Genomic DNA, 12571 nt, shown 5'->3' on the forward strand with positions numbered 1-12571 from the left:
GCCTTTCTTTTCTTCACAGGCTTCCATGTAATTCCTTGATGATTTGCCCTGGAATACATGTTCCTTGTCTCAAATAAATTTATTGGTTTAAATTGTATCTGGAAAATACAATGATAAATGCCTGCATGGTGGCTCATTTGGCTATAGCTTTCTTTACTGAACTACCTCAACCCACTTTCTCAGTGGGTCTAGAATTAGGAAACCATGTTTACTCCCACTTTGCACGGTATGTTGGATTAAGATGGGACTACACCAATTCTATTGTAGTCTGTTTGTATCCTAGCCCATTGCCCTGAGTTTGCCTGGGAGAGAGATCATTTTCTTCTGATGTTTCTCACTGATGTTTTGGCTGTTGCTAAGCAGTGCTTACTACTACTAAGAAGTCAAGGACTTAGTGTCTTGTGTTCCGCCGGTGAAGAGCTGCACAAGAAGCTGGGGGCAGGGGGAGCACAGTCAGGACAGCTGACCCGAGATGCCCAAAGGAGTATTTCATACCACAGAACATCATATAAAGTGGGGGAATTGGCTGGGAGGAGCTGATCACAGCTCAGGGACGGGCTGAGTATTTTCAGTGAGTGGTGAGCAACTGTATTGTGCATCACTTATTTCTCCTGGGTTTTACCTCCCTCTCTCTCTCTCTTTCATTATTATTGCTACTATTATTATTGTGGTTGTTGTTATATTTTACTTTGCTTCAGTTATTAAATTCTTCCTACATTGACACACCAGTTTTCACTTTTTTCCACTTCTGCTCCCCGTCGCACTGGGCAGAGAGTGAGTGAGCAAGCAGCTGTGTGGTATTTAGTTGCCATCTGGAGTTAAACCACAGCACCAATGGTTCATGAATTCTCTAATGTTTTAATTTTATTTTTCTCCAAGTGGGGGTATTCGCCACAGCATAAACTAAGCATTATGTACCCATCTGTCTTCATGTTTGCCAACTAGCTACCTTCTAATAGTCCCTTTTGCATTCAAGCATCCCCTACATGATCTTGCTCATGCACCTATTGAAACAAATCTACTGAAAGTGTACATAGTGCTCGTTATGTGCAAGTGTTTTTTACCTGGCCACACTATACTCTCTATGCTTCACCTATCTACCAGCTTCTATAGTAATCTCCCCTCAATTTCCTCATTTTCATGTTGTAAAGTCGCACTATCTTTTTATACCGAGCTTTGTATGATTTTATTTGGTTTGTTTGCAAGCTGGGAGTTTCTTCAAATGTCAAGTCTACTGAGACCACCACAACCTTGGCAAGGGTGTGTGCTTGACTATTCAAATATTGCTGCCTCTGTATGTTTCCTTTTGGTAGGCTTTTACATGACCTGCATATTTTTTTCTCTCTGCTTTTTTTAACGTATGTTCAGGATTTCCTTTCCATGACTGAGAGGCTACCAGATTTCCATTCTGTGTTTGTAGGTAATTTTTAATCTACTTTGGTAACCAAATAGTTAAAGCTTGATGTATCCAGCATGAAACTAAGTATGAAGCTCGGTCATTTCCTTTAGGTTTCTCTTTTAACAGCATTAGCAGAGCTTGTGTCTTTGTTGCTTGTGCAGAGTGAAGGCAGACAGCTCTTTTTATTTTCCCGAGCATATCTAATAGAGGATTTTCCATCCTTTTGATAAAAACTGGAGCCATTTGTGAATCACACTGAATAACCTGTGGCACGAAGTCAATAACGGAGCTTTTATCTGGTGAGAGACACATAAACAGGTAAAGTGCACTTCTGTTCTGTTCCAGTGGTTAAAAGCCCTATAGAGCTAGTGATAAAGTCTTGCCTTATTCTACAGAAAGCTCTTATTTATAAAATACAGCGTGTATCCAGCTAGCATAGGTTTGATACATATCCAGTTTGTACTTTTCCACCATTATGTACTTTAGTGGAGCATGTGTGATAGGTACTTTAGTGGAGCATGTGTGATATGTACTACTGCAAAATAGCGTCTAGCAATGTATACCCAAAGCTAATTGCTTATATTAAAGCTAAACCTGTTTTTTAATACAGAATAGAGTTTTCCCCCACAAGTCTTAAGAATCTTGAAGCAAAAGCATTTTATTTCTGTGTTCTTTAAACAGCACTGTGTAGATCAGTAGTGGCCAGCTGAACATGAAACAGAGTGCAATAATGGGCATCTAAATCCCAGCGTTTGAACTAGTGCAGTTTCACTTCTTTTTTTTCTTTCCATTCTTGTTTGTGAGATTTCTTCACTAATTTGATTAGTAGTTTTCTCATTTCTGCAAATATGATTGTCATGAAAATGTAAGCAGCTCCAAAAGTGAAACTAATACAATTTTTACATGCATGGACTCTCATACTCAGTTCTACCCTTTGCTGATGCCATTCCTTCTACCTAAAACTATTACTGAATATTTCACTTTAGATTGTGTCTGAATTTTGTCATGACTAGCTCTGAAGCGTGTGTTTTGAGTAATGCTGACTTCTTCTTGAGTATATTCCCAAACTTTCAGTTTTTCCATGTACTGACAGATTACTCATGTATGGTATAACATAACACATTCTGATGGTAATTTCATGCATATGTGATATGTTTGATCTGAAAGTCTTGAGATACATGGATAAAACAACATTGCTTTCTCTCACAAGTAAATGTTTGTTGTTACCAGCTCTTCTCTGTTAGTGGAATTGCAAGAAAGCACTGGCTAAATCAGTAACAAAATAGCAGTCAAATATTCTGCTCAGTGTTACACAAATTTCAGGCATACAACCAACCTGAGAGATGGCTACCTTATTTAAGTGTTAAAAACTCACTTTTAGCTTTTTTCCATTGCTTTTAACCCTGGACAAATGGGATGTTAAAATAATAGGTCTCTGTACTAAGATCTTGCTTTCCAGTAAACTTGTTGATGGTGGAGTCCTTCCTCTGCCATTAAAACACAATTTCTATTTTTTCACATTTTAAGTTACAGACATACAAAACTTGAGGAAATACTGTTACCCAAATATCCACTGTTTTAACTTCCTCCGGATTCTTAATAACAAAGCATCAATGACTTGCAGGAATCACTCCACCCTCACCTCCCACTGGTCAGGCCCAATTTCACAAACATCCGTAACAAAATCTACAGCCAATCCATTTTGTTTCAACAAGGCTGTGCCAATTATTCCCTGGTGTTCCTAAAAGGGATCCTCCCACTCCTGAAGGAACAGGAGAAGGAGACTCCTGAACTTGGCAGCTATTAACTTCAGGCAGATATCTTAACACAGGTACTTGAACATCCTTTCATGCATATAATGCAGTAAGTTTTATCATTTTCCCTCTTTTGTGGGTTAGAGCTGGAACAAATATTTGTTGAAGAGTGGTTATTGGCAGTACAGTATCAATTAACATCATGGCACTAGTGTTAATGTTCTTCCCTTGACCACCCAGTACCAATATTGTTATTGGCCATTTCCATTGGTTATATTGTAATTTTACCACTAGACCAGGGGCAAGTAGGCAGCAGAGTGTCCCTAGTCTTTGTTATTGAGAGGAAGAGATGATGTTTAAGGGCTTTGCTGAGAGAGACCTGTTATTTTCTCTAGTTTTCATTCCTCCTCATGATTTTTGATTAGCTTGACAAAATGAGCCAGCAAGGAATTTATGTATTCTATCCCATTTTCTCAAATCCTTGCCTCTTTTTCTCAAATTTTAACATGTTTCCTTCCTGCAGTTTCATTGGTGTCCACTAAATGAAGTTTTTATCATGTTGTCCAAGGATATTCTGCAGTTAACCATTACTACCTCTTTTTACATGAAGAGCTAAACCCACTCTGAGGACTGTTTTCCCTTTTCTATTTCTTTTTATCTTTATTTTAAATGGAGGCTGTGAGTCATTTAGGACTGTATTTCTGAAAATTACAGTCTGTAATGTCTACAGTATGTGGACCTTTTATCAGATCCACAGGACTGGGATTTCCTTGTAGTCTTTCTTACTTTCATTACCTTGTCTGTTTTCCTTGTCTATACCTGCTGAAGCTGAATTTGCAGCTCTTCCCATTGTAGTCGTGCTTGATTCACAGGTCCCATAATTACTCTTGCTGACTTAACTCTTGTACCACTGCTACCTGAAAGCCGGTTCTGTTTGATCAGATACATTCCCAGATGCCAATACCAACAATTTTTCCAGGATTCACATTATATTACAATCTCATAGCATTCTAGGTAGAATAACCTGCTAGCCAAATCTCCAGTTACTGCTCAGATAACTGTTCTGAGACATATACCTACTAAATTTCTTACAGGAAATTGTTCCTGCAGTGTAGCTGATAATCATACTCCGTTCTGAGGCTGTGCAATATTTACTAGTTAAGGAAAGCTAATCCTTGCGTTCCAAAAGCCCCATTTAAAAAGTTTCTGAATTCAGTAGCCTCAAGTATTAAGCAAATACTTTTGTTCACTCTTCGGTCAGTTCAGTTGCTATTGTTATAATAATTTTCCATGTTTTAGGAGCAGCACAACCCAAGCAGGAGTAAACAGCAGGGTGCACTCCTTTCTTACCACTGTTTTGGTTTTAACTTCATAACTCGATCATAAAAGCCTATTTAGTTGTCACTTTACCTGAATTTTCAGTATAGTTGCGGTCTGAGTTTCCCTTATATCCTTGTATGTATAGTATGTGTTCTGGGTGACTGGTATTGAAGTGAAAAGACTTTTTGAGTGTGCAGACATCCATCTGTATGGTATAGCTTTCAGGGTGTGTCCTCAAGTTAGTAAATGGTTCACTTCAGAAGCTATAAGGTAAGCCTAACAATCAGAAACCGAAAATCCACTTTTAAACATCATTAGACTAGTACTATACACCCAGATCCAAAGAGAGACAAAGCCTGAATGTTTTTATTATTAGCTAGGTCAAAACTGATGCACAACAAAGGTAATGTTTTGGTAACATTCACCATTATTTCCATTCATATTTTGCTGATATAGAAGATACACATATATATTTCTCCTTTTCTGTTGTTCACCCCTCTTTTTCCATGTATTCATCTAAATGGGATTTTCAGAGGTGAAAAATGTAATTATTCTTTTCCTCTATTTCCTATCATGGTTTAACACTAATGTATGTATGAGTGACCTGATATGGCATGACGATCAACTCCTTATCTGTATCCATGTGATCTGATGGGAGGAGATCAGTTTACTTAGTTTACCATTATAAGAATAGCCACTACTATGAGTATTGTGGTAGCACAAACGATGTTTTGATGACTACCATAGTGGTAGCACATAAAAAGAAACAAGATAACTTTTACTGTTCTAGGGGTTAAAATGTTTATGGGGAACATCTTACTATGAAACCTTGAGGTAAGCATTATTCTGCCTGCCCAACTTCACCCTCTTGGGAAAGAGAGGATATTGTCAATCTGATGACGGATTTAACGGAACAAGATGAACTCTGTAACAAATGAAGTGTGATAACACAATCCAGCCCACAGTGCATGAAAAGACCATGCACTCATGATGAGTTAGACTTAGCTTCAATTTTTCGCCCTTAAGAAAACATGTACACATGCTTTCCCTGACAGACCTACCACTCTTGAATAGTTCAGTTTACTCAAAATATGAATATAGGTGGAAATCTATTAGGAAAGTATGTGGTAAGTCTGTCCTGTGAAACAATGCACCGCAGCAGTATTCAGAAAGAGATTTTGTCACGTATATATCTGGAACAAAATGAAGTACTGTATTTCAATAATTTTGTTCTTGTAAACATACAATTTCATATACACATTAGATTATCCAATTGGTGTGTGAGAAATTCTTCTGGTCCTGTCACATACAGTAATAAGCATCTTTCTTTGCTAATGTGTTGCCAAGGTGTTCCATAAATAACCTAGGCAGATAAGTTCTCCTCTCTCATGTGCACCATGCCATGGAATCAGTTTCCTTAAAGGACTTGGCCTGGTTCTGGTCACGCCTGCTTGTAACTTCCAGCTCAGTGGATGTCTTCATGAACTGATTGTCAGCCATGTGTGATCACTGCAGAAATCATCTGTCTTCTTTAGGATGTGGGATAATTTAGCAATATATCTGTCCTCAGACACCACAAAAAATCCTATGTCTTCATGAGCAAATGGCTCATGACATGGAGTCACTGCCAGGTCTTGTCCTCTATTGGTATGATAAAAGGCTTTGTTTTCATGCCAAGTCCCATAGATACTCACCAGAGGTAGTTTAAAGAAGATCAATTTTCCAAATTTAGTTCTGCTTCATAGTGCTGACTATTCAAAGAACCACAGAGGATGCTCCCATTGAGGAATCTCTGTAACGTTTAACAAGCATACCTTGCCCACAGGGAATCTTTGGATCCTTAGGATATTGGCATTACGTTCTCTAATTTCTACTGGAACAGAATTCCTTGTGTGCCAGGTGCAGACAAGGAATACAAGAAGAGCAGACTTCTTACAGTAGGAGGTATCTCAGTTTGACTAGGTGTTCAAGTGAGATGCTGAGAGTTGCTTCCTTTAACATTTTCCATACTAAAAAACTCATTTGCTCTCAGTGAATGATGATATGGAAACGGGACTGCTCTGAACACCTTATTCAGTCAGGGTGAGCTGTTAATCATTCATAATTTATTGTTGACTATAAAAAGAAATCAAGGAATTACATTTAGTATCATGGTACTCACACAGGGTCACGTGTCATTGCATGCAAGCAGAATGCTTGAACTGTACAGAGGTCGTGCCACGGCTGAGTCAGAGAGGAGGATGTCTAGAGTGCAAAGGGTGAGCAAGTTAGAATATGAGCAGAGACCATTTTGTTCCTTCAATTATCATTGTGTGGTGCTGGAACACTGTCCAAAGCCTTGTGGTTCAAGGGTCCCCATGAATATCAACTTCTTGGGGAGCTACCTGACAGTCCTTCTGGCTCTGACCTACAGCCTTTATCTCCCATTCTGTCTGGGAAATAGGAAATCATATTGTGATTTCGCTGTCCACACAGAGAAGGGGAGGAACATTGAGGAAGACCTCTGAGGCTTGCTGATTAGTTGAACATCTTGTATGGGTGCTTTCTGCAGTTTTTTGGCAGGAAGGTCTCAATTTACTAATATTACTCATACGAGTTTGACCATGATTAGCACTTCTTAAATGTCATTGATTGCATTACTGTTTAGTATGTTATGTCACTTTTACACGAAGTTTATACTTAGAAATCAGTAAGAAATAAACAAGAAAGATACCCTGAAATCTGGATTTGCAAGGCAAAGGTCTAATAAATTCAAGTTTCAGTGGGAAGTATGTGGAAAAATGTTGGTTTTCCCTTAACAAGCATAATATGTGGGGGTAGAGCAATAAACTTGGTTGCAATCAAAATACATTTTAATGATCTTATGATGAATTTATGGAAATTAGGTTAAAGATCCTTATGGAATTAGCGAAATGGGAAGTTAAGAGAAGATGCAGATGGATTAATGAGACATTAGAGCATCTAGTCTGAATCACTAGAAGGGCTGCCGGTAATTGCGTTTTCAGTAACTGTAGCCGCAATATAGCCAGCCACAAAATAGTGAAATCTGATTTTTGAATTGCTGAAGTCCTGCATGGTGAGGGGGTTATTTTCTCCAGTCTCTTTTGAAGTGTTTTGTGCAAAATGATCACATGCAGACATATCTTGATATCATAACTGGAATCTTCCTGCTAAGTCTCCCTGGATTGTTGCAGGGATCATTAGTGTTGACATGTAAGGCAGAGCTGTGGCATGTAGCAGATGTTTCTGGAAGCAGAAATGATGTGAGGGAGCATTAGCCCTATTGTCAATGATTATGGCTACTTGAAAGGTTTGGAGCTTGTGAACATGTGTCTGCACTGTATCCAATTGCCTGTAGAAACACATTTACCTTGGAGTGCACAATCATTTGTTTTACAGTAAACATCAAAAAGGAACAGAGCAATTTGGCTGTGGTTAAAGACTAACAAGCAGAACATGGTCACAGTGCCATAGTCAATGTCTTATGACATGAACTGAAAGAAGTGACTATTTTTGGTCATTTCACCACAGTAACAAAGTCCAATGTATAAGATTAAATAAAGTGAGTGTACTTCTGCACTGCTACAGAAAATGGAAGTCAAATTACTTACAGAATTTAAAAATATTTGGCTATTATTGAAATAACCCCCAGTTTGGGCTACTTTACTAAAAAAAACAAAAGCTGTGAAACATTTTGGGTCCTGAGGATAGTAATGTCAATTGCGCCAATTCTGCCTAGAAGGGTTATAGAAACTTGTTTTTTGATGGGGTTTTTTTGTGTGGGTTTGTTTGTTTGTTTATTTGGGATTTTGGTTTTGTTGGGGTTTTTTTTGCCTAGAGAGGACAGACAACACTTGTGAAAGCAGCATTAAAATTTTGAAAGTACTGCAAAGTGAAGTAGAAGTTCTTTCTATCTGTTGTGGATAAGGAAGGGATAACAGCTCTAACTTATCTCGAGGACAATTCATATTAAATATCCAAAAAACCTCCAAGTAGTTCAGATAGTCTGAAGTTCTCCATCTTTGCTTTTGGAAACTAACTATGGAGGTACAGAATAGAAACACCTGTAGAGAACGTAATGTGTAATGATTGATGTGATCTGAAGGAAGGAGGGTGGACAGGATGGCATTTTGACATTATATGTCTTCCACATATAATGAACTGTAGGTGTAGAAATAAATAAAAATTTGGAATCAGTATTACTAGGAAGAAGCTGAATGAGAGGTTTTTAATTCTCATAATTTCCTGTGTAATCTAGACATTTCACAAATAGTATGGAATAGAATGCAAGTATTTACAAAATATGGCTTTGAATAATATTGTACAAGGGAACAAGTCAATAGCTTTGATTTCTGTATAGAATATAATATTGATGCTGTTATATATTTCGTATGTAGTGACTTGAGTTTGTAAACTCCTTTCTCAGGCATTCAGCTGTCTGTGATCGAGACACAGCAGAGTAACCATCTTTCAGACTTTTGAGGAAACTTCTTAATTTGGAGCAAGAACTGCAAAGAAGTTGATAAAATGGGCTTCTGCAAGGTAAGAAAGGTTGCAGACAGGTAAGACTCTTAAAATTGAGTTAAGCAGCAGTTTAAGGATTCAAGAGAAAGAAACATCATCATGAAAATAAATAAAATCCTAAGTGAAAAGCAAGGATTTGGAAGACAGCAATTCAATCTCAATGAGGATCCATTCCAGGGGCAGTAGAAACCAGCTCTACCCCACCTCACTGAGGACTTCTTGGCCATCAAAGATTTTTCCTGTTTCTTGATTCAGGGCACTGAACATACCAACACCCACTTTAGTATTTCATTAATTCAAGTTATCAAAACATGGTAATGTATGGTAACTAATCAGTAACTGCTGAATACTTTTAAGCTGTGTGTATTCAGTTTACAAAGGGCTCTTTGTGCATGGCAAAAGGTGGCTGTCCAATCAAAGGCACTCAGGGAGGGAAGGATTACTTGTCCTGTTACAATGTTACCAGGCATATCCTTGCCTAGAAAAGTTATATGGACAAAAACTGGACGTGTTGTAGTAATATATGTTTTATTCAGATTTAAGTGGGTAAAATGTTTTCCACCTGCACAAAAAGTAATTTTGTTTATTTTTTCCCATCAGTTTTCATTTGTGAAATAAAGTCCTGAACATTTTTAAAGCCCAATGTTCTGTACTATATGTCTTTAAATGCATTTTTCTGTTATAACTGTAGTAATAATATAACTTTAAATGCAACTATTCAGCAAGTAAAGATTATGTTTTCAGAAACAAGACTGAGTTTGTAAAGCTGAAAACTGGCACATTAGTAATAGGAATCAAGTGACATTACTTTAGTTTGTGGTAGTCCTCCTTATGAGAATAAACAATTAACTCCAAATCAAATCACAGATAATAAGAGTGGAGTCTTGTAATTTTAAAACATGCTTTTCAGAATAGACTTTCTTTTTAAATACAAACAGAAGCTGGATGCTTACATTAACTTGATTTGTTCTCATGCTTTGTCCAGGGAAAATAAAATGTCCAGCAACTACAATAGGCATTATCTTGTAGCTGAGCATACAGCATAGTTAAAGGAGCACAAAATTACCAGTTTCTGACAGTATAATAATTCCCTTCACATAGAACGATTCTCATTGATAGAATGGTAGCCAAGTTGGCAAAATTCCTTTACAGAGTATTATTCTTTTCCAGCCCTGATTAACAGGAAAGAGGCTGCTAAAGTAGAATAGGAGTTCTCCTAGTACTGTAAATCAGAGGTTCTTCACAGGTGTTCTGATCTGTGCTAGGGTTGAATGTCATTGAGGAATCATTACACAATTCCCACAATCCTTTCCAGTATTTTGCTTACCTGGTGCTTATTGGAAAATCTAACTCACCATCTTTAAAGTGAATAGAAGAAAAAAGTAGTTTGTGGGATTTTCTTTGGCCACAATATATGCAGTTGTTGAAGTATTTGCTTCAGTTTCTTGTCTTGTTTGCTATTTTTATTGATAAGTATATTTTAAAAAGGTTAGTTTTTCTTTATATTGTTTAGAAAATTTTGAAGGCATCATGCCATCATTTCAGAACGTTTTATCTCTGATATCAAAGTTAGATTAAAGTTTCTGTGTCAGTAGTTCCAATATCATGTGTCAGTTTGTGATGTGCTGGCCTCCATCAGATAAAAAAAATGCACAGATACAATGTATGTTTTGTGGGATGAGATTCTCTCAACACAAATTATTTTTTAGAAGCATAAGTAGTTGAAACTTCACCACAAAACATGAGAGCCCTTTTTTTCAAATGCCTTTTCCTGCAGTTTTAGAAACTGTCTCATGATCAGTTTGTTAATAAAATATTAAGACATTTTGACACAAGAAGGGTGTTGGATAAGTAAATTTAGATAACTAAATAGATGGAAACAATCTGAAATAATTAATAGTGAGTACAGTATAGGATGATCCATATATACCTGTGGTTCAAAAATTATGTTATGATCATGCAAAATATGACTTAAATAGCAGAGTTATACTGAAAAGCCTGGTGAATGATCTGTAAGAGCAATGACTCAAAGAAGGTTTTAAGGTTTAGTTTATTGTACCAATACAATCTCTCATTGTCCTTGAGTGCCCAAGAGAGATTATTCAAACCATGCATTTATAACACATAAGAGAAGGGAATTAACTGTGCTTCAGTCTACAGAATTAATGTTGACAGAATATTTCAAGGGACCTATGGTCATGTTTCAAACATGTAAGAAGTATTTATGCTTAAAATTCTAAAAAAGATGTGTGAATATAATGCAGGAACAAAGGGAAATTGTCTACTATCTTAATAAAGAGGGGACTGAGTAAACCATATGAATATGTATAAGTATTTTCACATAGAAAATATATCTGATGATGCAGAGCTTCACAGAAATAATAATATCCAAGAGGTGTTATTCTATCTTCAACTAAACAATGTCTGTGAAGGGAAATGGAGCATAGAAGCAGTTAGCCAATAGGTCTAACAAACTTAAGACCACTTGCAATTTTTAATGTAAAATTAGAAGTTTTCCTCTTGTACAGGCTTTGCTTTAGACGAGGCAGACTTACCTGGTCCGATGAGTCACTTTAGAGAACTTTCAACTGGCTAAAATCTCTTAAAACATTTACCCCATAACTCAATAGAGGGAGCTCTGTGAGCTGCAGTTGTCATTCTCTTCATACAATCCCACTGATCCACTGTTGGATAGGGCTGAGATGGACATGTGGCAGAGCTTCAGACAGTCCAGGTGGATGTTGTTTATCAGCCTTTTTTTACTTGCTTCTGCAGCAAGGGATTTGAATTGTCCAACAGTTCCCACATCACCAGATCTCTGCTTCTTCTAATCATAGCATAACAAACTGGTTTGGGAAGGAATATTGAATTGTTTATGAGCCTTAAGTAGCTCAAAGGTCATAGATTGGTCATCTCTGTTTAAATCCCTCTTCTGTGAGATATTTTATGACTAGTACATAGAAGCAGAAAAAAAGGAATGTTTTCTTTCTTCATGAACTTTTGAATGATCAGGATACTCTGCTTTCAAGACATCTTCGCTTAGCATCTGGTCAATGTCTACTCGATACAGACAATGTCTATACAAGATTTCATGCTTCAAGTCTTCTGCCTACAGAACTAGAAAATCCCCCTTGATAACATCAAAGATTGGCTGAAACCGAGAGTAAACTCTTGATTTAACCAAATAACTGATCTGAGGGAAGACAGTATTTTTCAAACACTGGGTTTATGAATCCTGCTAATGTATTTAGGGCAAAACCAGTCGCCAGACTTTGGATGAGAAAGTATTTCTCCTCGGATTAGATTGACTGGCACCTATGTTGTTTCTAGATGTTTTTGTACCTCTTTGGTTGTGAACCAGCTACTATGTTCACCTACATGTTTTTTTTATACTCAGGTAATGAGCCATGGTGATGCCACAGATTCTTCTGTTGTTGGTTTATTTTACGGATTTAATCTCTTCAGCCTGAAATTATATATTCTCACCCAAATTATCAGTTTTAAACAAGATATAAGAGATTAGAAGAAAGAGTTAGTGATCTTCTCTGATTTCAAATTCTCTGAAATTGTGGAA

The 12571-nt window shown here is 37.1% G+C and overlaps 1 protein-coding gene across 1 annotated transcript in view; it reads left to right on the plus strand.

Moving 5' to 3' along the window:
• Window positions 1–1507: 1507 nt before the first annotated feature.
• ABCB1 (ATP binding cassette subfamily B member 1) overlaps window positions 1508–12571 on the plus strand; it is a 48597-nt gene continuing 37533 nt past the window's right edge. Inside the window, exons 1-2 of the mRNA XM_048306620.1 lie at window positions 1508–1717; window positions 8900–9015. The gene's annotated coding sequence lies outside the window, so the exon portion shown is untranslated. The remainder of the gene's footprint in view (window positions 1718–8899; window positions 9016–12571) is intronic.

This window comes from Corvus hawaiiensis, chromosome 1 (assembly GCF_020740725.1).
Source record: "Corvus hawaiiensis isolate bCorHaw1 chromosome 1, bCorHaw1.pri.cur, whole genome shotgun sequence".
Lineage (NCBI taxonomy): Eukaryota > Metazoa > Chordata > Aves > Passeriformes > Corvidae > Corvus > Corvus hawaiiensis.